General features: G+C 45.4%; 1 long non-coding RNA gene across 1 annotated transcript in view; it reads left to right on the top strand.

The window, feature by feature from the left end:
* Positions 1-14,620, top strand: part of LOC113623830 (uncharacterized) — a 20,603-nt gene extending 5,983 nt beyond the window's left edge. Inside the window, exons 2-3 of the long non-coding RNA XR_003434089.1 lie at positions 7,068-7,070; positions 14,609-14,620. This is a non-coding gene — a long non-coding RNA (uncharacterized LOC113623830). The remainder of the gene's footprint in view (positions 1-7,067; positions 7,071-14,608) is intronic.

The following is a 14,620-nucleotide window of genomic DNA, read 5'->3' as shown; positions in this document are numbered from 1 at the left end:
TAGGAGTTCAAGGCTAAGAAAAAGTCTGTGCTCAGTTAACAGTAGTTTTCCTCAGCACTACCTGGTAGCACCTTTACCTTCTTTGTTGCCTTTGCTCTTGGAATGGTTCAAGTGTATCTGTCTTTTATTGTAAGCCTCCTTCAATTCCTTTTGAGAAGAGGAGGAATATAAGATGCAGACAATACCTGCCCTTTAGCTTCATTGTGTCCTTGTTTTAAGGAGATAATCCACTTCCAGTTTGAGGTGCTTCATCAGTGTAGCAAATGGTCCTGTTTAAAGGCTTCTTCCTGCTTCTTTTAGTTTCCTTCCTTCCCTGCCTTTTGTCTTCCCCTGGCTCTTCCTTCTTCCCTCTTTCTTGTCTCCCATTCGCTTTCGTTCTCCCTTTCCTTGAGTCCACTTCTACCTCTTCCTCACCTGCACTGGCTGGGAGACCCCCACTCTTTTCTCTGCTTTCCATTGTCTCCCTTTCTCTCTCCATCCTCCTGCTGATCTTCTGTCTCTCACAGAAGAGTAAAGATTAGGGGCAAAGGAGACAAGAGAAGTGGGAGTGAAGAAAGGAAGAACAGGGGTCAGGGAGCCAGAACAACTAAGGAAAGAAAAGGGGGCAAAATATCAAACACCAAGGCTGAAAGACAACCTCAGTGATCATTTAGTCTAGTCGCTCAGCCACCATCTGAGTCCCTCCTGCGCCATATTTGTGGATGAAGCATTCACTAACTCAGTTGATGCTTTGCTTTAAAGCACTTCATCCCTTCTTTCAAAGCGAACACTATCATACTGCATTCTTACAGAGGATTTTGTCTAACCATATGCTGCCATGAATTAGCTCTCCCACCTTCCCTTTCAAGAATCAAAACCGGTTTGATTTGGGAATCTTTTCCTTTCCAAATGAAATAGAGATGCAGTACTTGACATTCTTGGTGTTTGTAGATATTGCCCTATGTATTCCCTTTAAAACCCCAATCTAGTTTGTAAAAAGATGGTGACGCATGTAAATAAGGCATCAATGACACTCAAAAATGATAATAATAGACAGCACTGTTTCTATAGGAAGGGAGGGGATGCCAGGTCTGTGGTTGCTTTTGCAAATGTGTTCCGCAGGCTCCAACTACCACCCCCGTCCGCTTCCTGAAATTCACCTTTGTAGCAGTGGAACTGAGGGGCTGCTGTCCTCTACTTTGGTCAACAGAGAAAAACTTTACTTTCCTAATTCTTTGATCATGCACAGAAAATCTTTACGCAGATAAAGGATGTCGTTTTTCATTTTATTTCACAAAAATAAATATTTACCAGGTTACCAAGAAAATGCATAAAGCAACAATAAGTACCAGGAAAAAAAAAAAAGACAGAATGTACATTTGGGTTCAGCTAAATCACAGTGTCTAGCCAGGACATGTTGACTGGTACAGCTTCCAGACTTGGGACGGATTCTTGGTTGAGCATCCAGGTTCCAGTCTTCTTTCTCTCCGTTAACTCTTGTTTTTTAGGGTTAGATCTATATTCCCTTACAGGTTTTCTTCTCTTTCCACAAAGGGACAAAAATTCAGGTCGAAAACTGTAGTCACATCCAGGGCTTGAGAAAATAATTGGTGGTTAAATAGCGAAAGCAGTTATTCCTACCCTACACATTCCCAAAAGAGAACACGAGGGCTGGATAATTATACACTGGCTTTTTGACCATCAACCCCCAGCAGGATTTTTCCATCCTACTGCTGAAGTGTTGATTTCTCAACACTGTCCTGTCGTGTTGTTGGACTGCTCTGGTTAGAAAGCTCTGAATGTTAGGAGGTTCTTTCCAACATTAAGAAAGAATCTGGAGTGAATGCTCTTGTCTTCTGCTGAACTTAAAGCTTCCGTTTGAAGTAACATAAACCAAGACTAGTTTCCCTTTCACGCAACAGCCCTTCATGTGTTTGAAGATGGCTCTTGTGCTGCCACTGAGCCATCCTCCCATCAACTAAGAAATGCCCCAGTTCTTTCAATCATTCTTTGAATAACTTGATTTCTAGTACTTAATCCAGGTTATCTGTGCCTTCTAGACAAAGCAGTTCTTCAATATGCCTAAGTGTGTACCTGAAACTAAACACAATACCCCAAAGGTGACATCCTGTCCAGCCCAGAGAGATGTGGTTACTTGCCACAGTGTTTCTTTTAATGCAGACTAAGTTTGGGGACTATTTTAAGGTATCTGCATCCACTGTTGTACCAAACTTGTGATGAACTAAAGTCTTTATCTTTTAAGACTTAAAACCATTCTGAGTCTTTAATTGCACGTATGCAATTGATTTAAAAAAACTAAATATGAGATTTTACATTTATTCCTATTAAACATATGTTGAAGCTTCCAGCCCATGGAGGCCATGTTGATACTGTCATGGGCTCTGAGGGCCAGAGACCAGAACAGGAGCAGGAAAACAATATGGGGAAAGCAAGTCTAGTGGCCAGGTGACCACTGGCCTCTGGACTACTTCTAGGCCAAAAATCTTTGGACTATGCTTTATATTATATATCCACATTATTATACATCCACAGTATTACATATATTTAAATATTTAATATATAATGTTATATATTATACAATTTGTATATATTATTTTTCTCTTTTGTAAATTCTTAAAACACACACATATAGTATATAAACAGACTCTTGTTGCAAAAGATTCAATCAGCATATAAGAACATATAGAAAAATAGGAAAGCCCATACTCCCACCCCTTCTCAGATGTAGCCACAGGAACCATGTGTCTTCCACTTATGTATAGCATATGTTTGTACATATGTATGTATTTTTAATATAAGTGAGATCATACCAAAATTACTGTTCAGTGATTTTTTTTTCAACTTAACAATTGTCTTGGTGACCTCAACAGAAGGTATAGATCTACTGCATGCTTTTAAACTACTGCGTAATATGACTGTAACATAATTTATTTAACCATTTCTCTTCGATGGTCGTTTGTGTTGTTTCCAACTTATTGTAGACTCCTTTGCAGTGACTTCACTTTTCCGTGCAATTCTCTATACATTTGCAAGTGTTTCCCCAGTGGAGATGCTTGAACCAAGGGGATGTGCATTTTAAAGTGTCTTGCGACCACCCCATTGCCTTCCAAGAAGGTGGCCAGTTTGCATCTTGAACCTGGGGTTTTGTACCAAGGAGCATGTGCCACAATACTTTTCCTTCTACAAAGAACTGTTGCTGTAATTTAGCTTTGCAAATGGAGAATGAAAACAAAACAAAAATATTACTTGTCTTTCAGACCTGTACCTTACTTTAAAGAATATGTATGCTTGTATTCAGATCGTCTCCTCCTCTTGACCGATGAGGGAAATCCCCAGATTAAAGCCAGTAAGACATTAGGGGGAAACATTCCGGATTCTCACATCCTTGTGGAAGACATCACAGAAGCCAGGGTGGGAGAGTGACCTCAGCCTGCCTTGATATCCTCTCTGAGAGGATGACAGTCCTTTACAGGCCCCTGGGCCCAGGCCCAGATGCCTTCTGGGCTTGTCTAATCCTCCAGAGGAGATTAAAAGCAGTAGAGCCAGCGTAACACATCATTAGGAGTTTGGCTTCTGGAGCCAGGTACTCCTGGGTGTGAGGCCCAGCTCTCTGACTTATCAGCAGTGACCTTGGCCGTGTGAGTTAACTCTTAGCCCAAGTTTCCCCATTTGTACAAGAGGGATAAGGCTACAGAGGGTCGTTGTGAGAATTAAATGAGATATCGTGAGGATACCGATCAGCATAGTTGACTGCAAAGGTTGAGCTCTCAATAGAAGTTAGCCGTTATATTGGAGACATGTGTACGTATGGCTGAGTCCCTTTGCTGTGCACCTGAAACTAGCACAACATTGTTAATCGGCTGTCCTCCAATATAAAATGAAAAGTTAAAAGAAAAATGTTAGCCATTATTATTATTGGTACTACTGGTACTACTAGGTCCAGTACTACCATTGCCCCCTTATTCCTGTCCAATACGTTTAGAGTCACACAAGGACTTGGACCTCACAGGAATAAACATAGTTTGCTTGGTTCCGTGTGAGGCTCCTGGGCTGACGCACCGTCACCCACCTGCCAGCTCCCGGAAGCCTAAGGTGACATGAGCCACCTCCTCGTTGTCTTTCTGAGGCAGCACTTGAGTGGTTAGTAACGTCCCTCCAGAGCCTGTCAGGGTCCGAATGTGCCTCTACCACCCATAACTGAGTGACTCCAGCGCTGCAAATCTCTGGGTCCAGTTTGCACTTAGGTAAGATGGAGACCATACTGGGACCTATCTGAGGATTAAAGGAGCTAATGCCTGTAAGGATTTCAGAACAGTGCCTGGCACCCGGGAGGGGCTCAGACAGTGTCAGCTATGATCATTACTCTGGGGGACGCCATTTGCTACTGCCTTTAAAAGGTCGACCTCAGCACCAACAGCCAGTGTGCGTTTCCTCCAGCTCCCAGAGGGCAGGCACACAGTACTTCTTCTTCACCTCATTTCACCTCACCTGGACAGGCTCCACTTTAGGACCCTCAGTACAGAGGCAGCTCTTTAGGCAGGAAGATGCCATGTTCCCAAAAGATCCTGAGTGAGGCCATGCCGGGTTCCTTCCTCCAAGCCAGGCTCTGGGCCAGTCCCTCCTGCAGGAATGAGGCTCCGGGACAGCACTCAAGCAACTCCCTGCCAAGGAGAGTTGAGAAAACGCCACTCTACAGAGTGCAAATGGGAGAGGACCCAAGGGAGTGCTGTTGTGGGAGGACCTCCCGGGGATTCTTACAAATGAAGAAATGCTCCCTCGCTTCCCAGAAGATACCGCCTTCTTTCCTCCCAGTACAAGTCTGAGTGAAAGTGGACTGTGGGTCAGACCAGGGGCATCCAGAACATCTAATAACCGAAGAAGCTCAGGCCATGTGGGGAGCCTGGACCAAAAGGCAGGGCAAGGAGCCTCTCAGCTCTTCTTTCTTAACTGCCGGGGAGGAAATGCTCCCCTATCCACTGTGGAAAGTCAAATTCAACCGTGTGTACTTTTGGAGGTGACTAACGTTCCTATTTCCTTTACACGCTGTGCTCAGTCCCTGGTGGCTTATTTATTTTAACGGTTTGATTGCAGAAGAAAGGATTTGATTAAGAAGAAAGGGGCTTATCAGGTTCTGAGCTGTGGCAGCACGCGCTGGGGCCTCTTACCAGGCCCCTTGCTCTCTGTCCGCCGTTTCAGGGAGCATCTGATGCAGTCACCTAAGCTCCCAGGTTGCCGGTTACCCAGTGGAATAGCTGGGGCTCTGGGGTAAAATGGAAATCTACTTCCCCAGCAAGAACACGTGAGAAGCTCTGGACTAGCGGGAATCCTCGTTTCTGTGCTCTCCTACTGCTGGGCTCTGAGTACGATACCTGAGGCTCCCTGAGGCAGATCAGAGAGGTGAAAGTCAGGTTACACGTATCATTTCATTTAACAAGGAATAACCACTCCAACGATTTTGAGTGCCACGTGCAGAGCACCATGCCCAGCGAAACGGGAGGACGATCCTTCCCTCGGATGTTACAGTCATAAGGCTGGGCCCGTGGCCCATACTCCTCTACCCTCTTAAAGCACCGAACACCACAAAGCAAGTTGGGACAGAGAGAGGAAAGGAGTTAATATTCCCTCCAAGTGCCATGCACTGTGTTCTGGGCTTTACATCTACTACTTCATTTACTTCTGATCATCCTGAAAGTATAGCTATTGTTAGCCTACCTTATGTCTAAGAGGATTAAGGTTCAGGGACAAGGAACTATTTGCCAAAAGTCTCACGGGTTGCAAGTGAAGGGGTCAAGATTTGAACCCACGTCAGCAGGTTCCAAAGCCTATCCAGACCACAGCGGTAAACACTCCTTAACTGATTGCCTATGTCATGAATTATACAGAAGCCCCTCCCTTGTAACTCTACACTAAGTGTACTCTTCTCTGGCACTAGCATGCCTGTTAAGGACCTGGGTGATCCCAAGCCTCTCCCCCTCTCCCCCACTCCCCCAGGAGGCCAGGACCCCAACAGGCAAAGCCATCTTGGTTTCAGTGCGAGATGCGATTCAAACCTGCCCTCTCCCCTCCCGGTGGAGAGTACCTCTGGTATCTGTCCTGCACGGTTCAATCTCTGTAATTTACAATCCAGTCTTGGGAGGGTTTCGAAAAATTTCCTTTAAAACAGTGGCTGGGACATGCAGAGAACTGGAATGCAGCCTCCACATGGGCTCCATGACTAGATCTGCTACATTCAAATGCATTATATTGAACTTACTATAAAATTCACGCTATTCCAAACTCCCAGAAATGATAGTTTTATTTAGAAGTAAGTGAGCAAAGAGATGACTTCACAGGCCCAGTGCCAAAGTCTTAGCTCAGTGCTTCTCAAATGTTTTGTTTTCAGGACCTCTTTATACTCTTAAAAATTATTACAGAACCCAAAGAGCTATTGCTTAGTCTAAGTTATATCTAACAGTATTTACAGTTTTAGAAATGAAAATGGAACAAAGTTTTAAATATTTATTCATTAAAAAATAATAAACCTAATACATGTTAACAGAAACAGCATATTGAAAAATATCTAAATTTTCCAGAACGAAAAATATTTAGTAGGAGTGGCATTGTTTTACATTTTTACAAATCTCTTTAATTTCTGATTTAACAGAAGACACATGAATACTCATATCCGATGCTGCATCCAATCTGTAGTGATATCAAATGTCATGTAGCCCCTGAAAGACCGCTGGTAGACTTGGGTTTGTTTTTTTTTTTTCACATTCACATAACTTTCATTACAGTATATTGTTATAATTCTTCTATTTTCATTATTAATTATTCTTGTTAATCTCTTACTGTGAGACCCCTGGTAAACTTGTGAGAGTAGAACAGGGAGAAAGGCAAAGAATATCTTATGACCATGGTTTTAACCTTGTGGATTTCCTGAGAGGGTCTCAGGGACAACCCACCCTCCCAAGAAGTCCCTGGACCACATTTTGAGAACTATTTTTTGAGACAGATCCATCCAGAAGCATTTAAAGAGCTATGGTCTTGATGTAGGAAGTTGGTGGGAGTGAGGGTAGATTTCAGAGGCAGTCATGCCCCAGCGACTGATTTTAAGAGCAAAGCCCCTTAGACACATGTGGGCACATTCAAACAGTGCTGCAACCCTGCTGCACTATCACAGAGGTACCACCCCCAGATGGTGGGTCTGGTGGGGATGATGCACCTTAACCCCCACGCAGGGCCGGGAAGAAGAGGCAAGCAGAGTGGTACCCACACCTCTGCTGCCTGGAGCCCAGGCGGCATCTGAGTCAGTAGCTGGGAGAGCGTGGCTCAGGGGAAGAGGTTGGAGAGATCCTGCTCAGGCGTAGGGCCAGGAGGGCATCTGAGCCACATCCTGAAATTGCAGCAGCTCTTTTGTTAGCAGCTCTGCCAATAATAACAAGCGTGACAGTAATAATATACAACTAATAATGGAAGAACTACCGTTTATTGAACACTTTGAGCCAGGCGGCGTGCCAAGCACTTGACATGAATCATTTCGTGAATCCCTCCCAACCAAACCTTTAAGGGAACTATTAACCAGAATCCCTTTTCTGCAGACAAAGCAAGACAGGAGGAGTTGGCATTATCAACCAGGGTCACACGGCTCCTGTGGTAGCTGAGCTAAAATTTGAATTCAGGTCTACCAGATTCCAGAAACACTCTGCTCCTTCCCAGTCAGACTAGGTAAGCAAAATCCTAAGGGCAGGAGACGTGAACATTACTGCTTGCCATTAGAGGAAGCATGGGGACAGAGTGGACACCCTTTCCCACTCCAACCAGCCTTCTGGAGGGTTCAAAGCTGAATTGTAGTGGGGTCTTCAAAAGAGTGAGGGAGGGCGTCCCTGGTGGCGCAGTGGTTGAGAGTCCGCCTGCTGATGCAGGGGACGCGGGTTCGTGCCCTGGTCTGGGAAGATCCCACATGCTGCGGAGCGGCTGGGCCCGTGAGCCATGGCCGCTGGGCCTGCGCGTCCGGAGCCTGTGCTCCGCAACGGGAGAGGCCACGGCAGTGAGAGGCCCGCGTACCGCAAAAAAAAAAAAAAAAAAAAAAAAAAAAGAGTGAGGGAGGTGGGGGGGGTGACAGCTCTTGGTGCACAGCCCGTCCCCTTAGTTTCAGGCCCCATCCCATGCCCCTCCCCGTCCAACTCTGCCCCCGCAAGCCTTCTTGCCATTGTTGCCACCAGCCAGGAAGTGCAGGCATTGGCGTGCCCACCTCTACTCCCCTCCCTGAAGGTCTACGAGAGCTGCACCCCTTCAAAGCTCCGACCTGGAGTCCCGCAGAACCCTGCTCCCAGCAGATCATCTGGCACAAGGCCACCTCCACATCCCGCCCCTTCTGAGCTCAGCTGCCCAGCGGTGCGAACTTCCCATAAGAAGCTCAGCCCTCCACCCTCATCCCTGAAAAAGTAAACACGGAGATTGTGTGAGAATTCTCTTCCAGGGCATCATACCTTCTCCCTAACCAGCGGCTCCGAGGAGTTCAGCTTTGCACGAGCTTTTAATTTGCGTGCAGACAAGCACAAAAGACCCAACCGGATATACCTGTTATTTCCCAATGACCTGAGAGCCAGGAGTTTATGTTAAGCCCCTGGGTTACGGCTCAGCTTGCACGCAAGGCTCCAGGACTCCTGCAGGCACTTGAGAGGTGGTGGTGGAGAGGACAGAGGAACAGCTCTGAAGTGACAGCACGTAATTTAATTCCCCCTAAGCTTTCCAAGCATGCAGACTGTTCCTTTTTTGTCAGCGTATAACCTAAGTGATTTGTTCTACTCAGGCAAGAAATGTCTAATTTAAACCATATTGCAGCTAAGCCTTTGGTGGAGAAAGAGAGCTCCCTGCAGCTTGGCTTGTGCGTGGTGGAGCCGGATGGCAGATGAGGCAAAGCAGACTCCCGCAGCCCCCGTCTTTCTCACCCAGGTCGTGATTGGAGAAACGTGCCTTCTTGGGCTTTAATCACCACACTCACTCTTCTGTCTTGTGCTTCATCCTCGTGAATGGGTTTAATTTTAGTAAGAATGTTTACAGGAGAGTGTTGGCTTGATGACTCTAATGTCCTTGGTTTGAGATCCATCTGAGCCGCCAGTGGCTGTGGGACTTCAGGCAGCCCTCTTAAACTCCAACCCCTGCTTCACTGCTTTTTCTTCTCTGAAAAATAGCTGGGAGGGTGCAGATTGACACATTTGACTGGAAAGTGATCTGGTTTAGGAAGAAAGATCTGTGCTCCAACCCTGCTTTGCCCCTAACTAGCTGTGGATTTGAGACAAGGGACTTTTCTCTGGGCATCAATTTCCTCATCTGTTTTTAAAATAAGTGGGTTAGAGGAGATGGGCTTCAAAGTTCCTTCCGCTCTAAAAGACTGTGTGTGTCCTAAATCGCTTCCAGTTGGACCAGATCACCGCCATTATTAGTATTATAACTATTACTGTTATTATTATCATTATCTATAGATTCCCTTCTCTAATTCCAAAGATTTCCTTAGCCAGGCAAATATTCTTTTAAATTAAAAAAAAAAACACAAAACTTTTATTTGCCTACGTCCCATGGAGGATACTCACTGCCTTCCACCCCCCCCCCCAAAGAATTTATTGTGGGGGTTCTGTGTCTGTCTCACCCCCCCCCATAGAATTATCGAATTCCCCCCACAGCCATGCCAGGCTATTACAAAGTGATCTCTAAATACGGACTCCATTTCAAGGCTGTTCTCTCAGCCAAAAATGCCCTCTCCCTTTCCCTGCTGTGAAAATTCTCCTTCCCTTTTTCCTCCTCTCCCCAACATGGAGCGAATTCTTTTCCCCTCTGGATCCCTTGAGCAATTTGCACTATTATTCCATTGACTTTATTCTATCTGGTGTTATTTTTGTTTTCATATCCAACATATTTCTGCTTAGCTAGACCCTCAGGACCTGGAAAGTGGGGACTTGGTCACGTGTACAGCCCAGTCTCCCCGCTCTCCTCCTCCCCTCCCCCAGCACCTGGTATACATTCAGTGGTCATAGAGGAATTAAATTGTGGAAGCCTGTGGATTTCATCATAATGGGATAAGAAGCTCCTTGGGTTAGTTCACAGCCAGAACTGAGCCGCGCAGATCCCCATCCCCCAAGGAAGCCCAGTTAGGCTAATGATCAGAGGGAAGCCGAGGGCTCGGGGAAGGCTTGGGGGTCCCAGGAGAAGGCGGGCTTTTTGGTGGTGGGCAACGTTGATCTCGCCTCACTTGCTAAGAGGGGCTGCATACTCCCTTCTCCTTAGCCAGGCTTAGAACCAACCGGGTGACCCTCCTGTCACCGTGTTTTATAAATAGCACCCAGCTCAAAATTACTTGGGAGCTTTTCTGAAACCTTAAAAACAATTGCTCTCTAGTTGTAGTTGCCCAGACTCCGCTTTCTTCCAGTACTTGGTAACTTTCTTTTGAACATCTCCATCTGCCCTCCTCTTTCTCCACGGTGGACCCTTGAACGCGCCTTTGCTTTTGTTGCCTTTGGTGTAAAGTCCTGTTTGGAGGCATCACGTTCTGTGTGGGTTTGTCTTTTCTTACTGAATGTAAATTCTAATTTAAAGTAAACTCCTTGGTTTTTACTAAGTAGAGATTTTGCAGAAAACCTGATTCTCATTTTATTTTTTTTTTAATTTTATTTATTTATTTTTGGCTGTGTTGGGTCTTCGTTTCTGTGCGAGGGCTTTCTCTAGTTGTGGCAAGCGGGAGCCACTGTTCATCGCGGTGCGCGGGCCTCTCACTATCGCGGCCTCTCGTTGCGGAGCACAGGCTCCAGACGCGCAGGCTCAGTAGTTGCGGCTCACGGGCCCAGTTGCTCTGCGGCATGTGGGATCCTCCCAGACCAGGGCTCGAACCCATGTCCCCTGCATCGGCAGGAGGATTCTCAACCACTGCGCCACCAGCGAAGCCCCTGATTCTCATTTTAAAATGAATGAGGATTCGAAAAGTTAGCCTAATTAAGAAAAGTTTAGGTGCAGTGCTTTTAAACACAGTGGTAGAGAGACAAGGAAGAGCTATGTTATCGCAAAGGTGATTTTAGATTCAGCAAAGCTTTTACGACAAAATCAAACACAAAAAATTTGTCATGAAGAGTGGCCCAAAAAACCCCACAAGAAAACAGGTTGTGAAGGCCACCTTTGGTTGTGGCCCTCCCGTGGAAGATGGCATTGAGGACGCTGCACATTTTGAGCAATGTCTTCAGAAAAGGATCAAGTTCATTGCAAAGCTGATCATCTTGCTAAAAATATTATAGCTACTGAAAGAACCAAGGGCTAAGATAACTGTGTCCTCGGAGGTGCCTTTTTCTTAAAGTATGTGAATTATCTCCCCAAAGATGCCTGGAGAAGAATCTGCATGGTTGCTGCATGTAGTAGCCCCCAGCTCGCTAAAAGCCAAAGGAGGAGAAGAGGTCATTTCTGGTGACCAGGAGGGCACTAGGTTGGGAATTCACTGGATGGTAGTTAATGTCCTTTTTCTTTAATAATTGGGATAAGCATGACAAATGCAAATTTACAAAACAGTCTCACAGAGTGAGAAGACAGAGAAGGCTGAGACAAGTTAAATAAATGCCGGAGAAATGAAGCAGATAAAACCTGTTTGCTGCCACAAGTGCAATGGGGGAGCAGCATTCCTGAAAAGGAGAGGAAATGAATAAAATCTCAAGTCCCAGAGGGGAGAGGCAGCTAAACGCTGACCTTTCCCCTCCCAGCCTGGCTGGAATGCCGGCTTAGAGAAAAAGGAAGGGTTGGGGGGCAGTTTTACTTTTTGCTAAGACATCTCAGAAATGATCACGAACATGGCAAAGTTGACTCTCAAAGATAAGCAGGGGAGTGAGGAAGGTAGTGGCGTTGGAAGCTGGTAGGTGGGGGAAGAAAGTGTCTCCAGCGTTTAGGTCCATAGACCAGAGCAGAAAAATGAAAGTGTAAGAAGAACAACCTTGGGGAAAAGGCAGCTGGTTGTTTTCCTTTCTGAATTTCGAGCCCAGGAAGGGCATGGGGGAAGGAGAGGAAAGAACCAGGAATGCAGGGGAGCTATGCAATATCTGACCTCATAATCTCCCCCAACAATTTCTGCAATGATTGTGACACCGAGTGCGCAGGTGTAGGTGTCGCTTCACCTCTGCTCTGAAGATGCCATGAGATAAGTGTCTGTTTATCAACACTAGGCGAAGTTGGCTTTGGTTGCAGAATTCCACGACTTGCAGGGTGTCTGTGATACAGGGAGAAGCAGAGCCTTCCCTGAGTCCCCAGGGCCCTGGAGACACTTCTTTGTATTTAAAACCTCTCCTTAAAGGTCTCGAGCATCGTGAAATGGGGGAGAACGTTTATCTTAGAGGCAAAATAGCACCAACCACAGCCCCAGTGCCCAAAAGGCTTAAATCCTCTGAATAATTAGCCTAGAACATTCTTGAGTCAAAACAGCCCCACAAAATCTGAAGGGGAGGGAGAGATGAAGCCAGAAATCCAGTAGAATAAGTGTGTGTACAGGAAAAACGTTCCTCACCTGTGGTTGTTTGGGGGGGCAATAATCTATGCGTGTGTATACGTGATATCCTTCTACATATTTGGTACAACTGTGTGTTAAGATATCTGAAAACAACTCCAGAGCAACCCCCGGCCCCATCTTCCTTTTATCCTGAAGGCAGTGTTACACGGATATCCACAAGTTCTGAGAGGAGGATCTTAAATACACGAAGGATTTCCCAGCTGATCACCACATGCCTGACGTAAATAATCACCTACAGTACGGAGTTGGGTAATCTCCTGTTCACGAAGAATTATAAGTTAATTCATGGCAGTGGTCTTAGATTTCAGACAGTAGTTGCAGCAGATTGTAGAGGAGAAGCAGGATGGTAGGATTCATAACCTAGAAAGAGCAGCGACAGCTTCTAATTTCCATTTATCCTCTGAGTCACGTGATATATTTCAGAATCTCACTTAAAGTTGAGAAAATAAGCCATTCCTAATTGTGCTTAAGTAAGGAAATAGCTCATTTATGAATCAAAGGAGATTAGAGAATCTTTCGTGTGTTTGTTTAGAATCCATGCCAAATTTTTTTTGCAGAGGCACACACACACACACACACAAAAACCTCTGATAAAGCTAAATGTTTAAAAAAAACAAAAGAGGGCTTTGCGTGCAATAACCCGTTGAAGAACCTTGACAATGAACTCACATCTGCCTTGAGTGTGGGACTTTTGCACTTTATGGTATGTACCTTTGAGATGGCTCTTTTTTAAAAAATGAATACATCATTGTATTATTGGAGTTTCATCAGTTAAAAAAAAGAGATCATTTTCCAACTAGTCATTTGAATTCCCATAAAACTCAATTTCCACAGGTTAGCTCAAGAGAATTTTTAAACATTAAGTTCTAAGCATGCTGCTTGAAACTCGTTAACACATTCCCAACGAATTCACAATACATCTCCACCCCCTAACTGTGGCCTACCCCATCTAGACCCTTCCTACCTTTCTTCACGCACTGCTCTCCAGCCACTCTGTGGTCCCCTTGCAGTGCCTCAAATGTCAGAGTTCTCTCTTGCCTTGGACTTTCTGGGCTTGCTGTTCTTTTCTGCCTGGAAAATTCTTCCCCGATCTTGGCACGGCTGGCTTCATCAGATATGTTGTCTTAGAGCATCATTCCTTGACCCTCCTCTCTAGAGCAGTGCCCCATCCCCACCCCATTGCTCTCAAGCCTATAATCCTCTCTGTGTTCTAGCTTGCATCCATCTCAATCTGCTTATCTTGTCTCTTGGTTATATCTATTGGTTGGCCAAAAAGTTCTGTCGGTTTTTCTGTAACATCTTAACGAACTTTTTGGCCAACCCAACATACCTGCCATGGGATTTTAAGTCTCTTGAGAACAGAGAGCTTGTCTATCTCATTCACCATTCTCTTCTCGCACTGCCTGGCAAATAGTAGTTGTTCAGTAAGTATGTATTGAATGAGTGGATGAAAGATACGACATTGATCTGTATCTATTTTTCTTTCTGGGTTGTCTTTGTCAAGTTTTGGTATTGATTTTATGTGCCAGGTACTGAGAAGGAGAAGAGGGGATGGGCTTAGAGGGCCAAGGACTGAGCCCTGGGGTGCTCCAACCTTCAGTATTCACGTGAAGTGGGAGGAGCCAGGAAAATAGTCTGGGTAGGAGGAGCCTGTAAGTTAAAAGGGAAGAGCAGGGAGGGTTTCAGGAAAGAGTGGTCAGTTGTAGACAATGCTGCTGCCACTGAGAGTCAATTAAGTGAGAACCAAGATGTGTCCATTAGATTTGGCAACATGAAAGGAACCAGTGATCTAGACAAGAAGAGTGCGGGTGAGTGGTGGGGACTCACTGGGCGTGGGTAGCGAGTGGATGGCAATGAGGAATTGGAGGCAGGGAGTGTAGGCACTCGTTCAAGAAGTTTTGCTGGGAAGGGAACCCGAGAGAATGGAGTGAAGGCTGGAGGAAACATGGGCTCAAGAGAGGGTTTTCTTTCATTTTGTTACTTTTGATTTGTTTGTATTTTAAGATGGGAGTTGACAGATTTTTTTATGCTCTTGAGAATGATCCAGGAGAGAGAAAGAAAGAGACGATGATGAGGATGTGGGAGAGAAAGAGAACATTGCAG

The sequence above is a fragment of the Aethalodelphis obliquidens genome, unplaced genomic scaffold (genome assembly GCF_003676395.1).
Source record: "Aethalodelphis obliquidens isolate GAN/ISIS:26980383/991018 unplaced genomic scaffold, ASM367639v1 scaffold12, whole genome shotgun sequence".
In the NCBI taxonomy this organism is placed as follows: domain Eukaryota; kingdom Metazoa; phylum Chordata; class Mammalia; order Artiodactyla; family Delphinidae; genus Aethalodelphis; species Aethalodelphis obliquidens.
This window is presented reverse-complemented; position numbering and strand designations above follow the sequence as displayed.